Here is a 2,528-nt window from a genome sequence, read left to right as displayed (position 1 = left end):
CTAGAAAAGAAAATATTCTTTGTTAGACAGCAAGATCTCTGTCAATTTAAGTGGACCAAAACATATGGCCAAACCAAAATAAGAATGTTCTCTGAAAATATTTGTGGAAGAATAAGAAAAGTATAGGAAGCTTAAAATCTCTGCTCTGTGAATATGTTCAAAGCAAGTATTCACAAACAGAAGAGGTGCACTAGCGTCTACTGGACTATCAAGAAACTAGGTCTAGTCCTTTTCGAACTGTATGCTTCGCTACCAGATGCTGTGTGTCATGGAAGTCTTGCTGCTCCAGTTAAGTGAAGTACCCCCCATATTACAGGAGCTGAGTAAAAGAGCAACAGAGTCCATATTTAAATGGCTGGGGAAATTAGGCAGAGCCCGACGTCTACACTGCATCTGGGAACGGCCAGCCGGAGGTTGCAGGGCTCAGGCTAGAGCACCTAAGACACTGCAGCTGGGGCTGGAACAGAGGCTCTTACGCCTGGGAGGAGTAAGGGGGCAAGGGGACTGCAGATCCTGGCGCGCTGCAATGTCAAAGCACCGTCCCCACAGCTATGTCTAGCCCACTGGCACCCGCCCTGCTGCATTACCACGGGCAGAACCCATTGCGCTAGGCGCTGTACAGTGACCCCCTGCCCCCGGGAGCTGGCAATCCAGAGACCCAGGCACTCTGCTGAGGTGGCCAAGGGCTAGTACCCAGCGGGCTGGGGGGGGAGGGTGGAGACACGGGGCATTGGGGCAACAAGACACCCCGCCCCTCCCCCCAGCGACCCCCAGCCCGCGCCACGCCGCCAACACACCTTTGGGCGGGCCCTGTCTTAGCCCCGCCCCCAGCTGGGCCGCAGCCCGCCCTTCCCCGGCCCGGAGCTGTCAGTGCCTGAGGGTCCCCCTGCCGCGGGCGGGCGGGCCCTCCGAGAGACACCCCATCGCCTGGGGCCGCACCCCGCCGGCCCGACCCCCTCATCAGCCCCCCGGCTGCCCGGTCCCGTCCGCACCCCCCCGCCTAGCCGCTTGGTCCCGTCCGCACCCCACCCCCGCCTAGCCGCTTGGTCCCGTCCGCACCCCCCCGCCTAGCCGCTTGGTCCCGTCCGCACCCCACCCCCGCCTAGCCGCTTGGTCCCGTCCGCACCCCCCCCCCGCCTAGCCGCTTGGTCCCGTCCGCACCCCCCCCCCGCCTAGCCGCTTGGTCCCGCCCGCATGTTTTCCCACCCAGCTGCCGCCATGGTCCCGTCCTGCCCCTCGCTCTCACCGTGCCCGGTGGCGGCGGCGCGAGGCAGGTGTGCGCGCGCGCTCGAGCCGGCTTGGCAGTGAAGTGAGCGCATGAGGCCGGCGTGCTGGGAGCGCACGCGCGTCGATGAGAAGACGCGCCTGCGCAGTGAGCTCCACGGGTTCAGAATCAGCCGCGCTCATCACTGTTGGGCGCTCTCGGCGAGGGGGCGGGGCCTGGTCGGGGCGGGGCCACTGTCGGTGGGGCGGGGCTGGGTCCTGCAGTGGCAGTGAGAGCTGGGTCTGGCGGCCAGCTCGGGCCATGCCAAGCTGCCTGCCCTGCTGCAGAGCCTCTGCCTGCAGTCTGCCCCTTGCCTGCACCCAGCCGGTGCCCTGCTCTGGCTGTGGTGCCCCCATCACAGCCACCAGGCCGGGAAAATGGCACTTCAGTTACACGGTCACTTTAGCCTTGTCCCAAGAGCCCAGCACCCGGGTTCAGGGCAAGGCGGTAAGATGTGCAGTGACCGAGCTACACTCTTCTCCAGTGAGCCTGCAGGCAGGATTGCCTCCTCCTGGGTCCTGTGCCTCTAGCAGGCAACCATCATGCAGGATTCTCCTCTAGCTCAGCGGTTCTCTTCTCAAACTGTGGGTCGGGACCCCAAAGTGGGTCTCGACCTCATTTTAATGAGGTTGCCAGGGCCAGCATTAGACTTGCTGGGACCCAGGGCAGAAGCTGAAGCCCAAGCTTCACCCCCACCCGGGGCGGCAGGGCTGGCCTTACCATGAGGTGCCTCAGGTGCCAGACTCTGTGTGTGGGGGGGAGGGGGGTGCCACTAGGACCCCGAGTGTAGAAAATTGTGTCTGCTGCTGGTGCATATGTATACTTTCTGCTCTAGAGGCACAGAGATGGTGGAGTGCTGTGCTGGAGGAAGGAGGGCACAAGAGACATAACAGGCAGGCAGGAGAAGAGGTGAGAGGGAATAACAGAAAGCAGGAGGAGCTGCAGGGAGAGAGAGGAGGAGGAGCGTCTTATGTACCTCTCCAGCACCCCCAGGAGCCTGGACTGATTAACACCAGCTTCTCAGGGAGCTTCCTGTCTCCTGCTGCTTCCCTGAACCCACTTGAGGAGAACAGGCAGTCAACTGAAGTAGTAGGAGCCAGTTAGGCCCTTAAGACACTGATATCTTCCCTCACTCAGGCCCGGCTACCAGCCTGCTTATTTGTCCCCTTCAATTGAGTGTTAAGAGCCACTATAGCTGGCACAGAACAGCAGTCATGAGTGAAAGAAGAAGCGCCTCTGTGGGGCAGCATTCAGAAAAAGAAAG

Source organism: Malaclemys terrapin, chromosome 22, assembly GCF_027887155.1.
Source record: "Malaclemys terrapin pileata isolate rMalTer1 chromosome 22, rMalTer1.hap1, whole genome shotgun sequence".
In the NCBI taxonomy this organism is placed as follows: domain Eukaryota; kingdom Metazoa; phylum Chordata; order Testudines; family Emydidae; genus Malaclemys; species Malaclemys terrapin.
This window is presented reverse-complemented; position numbering follows the sequence as displayed.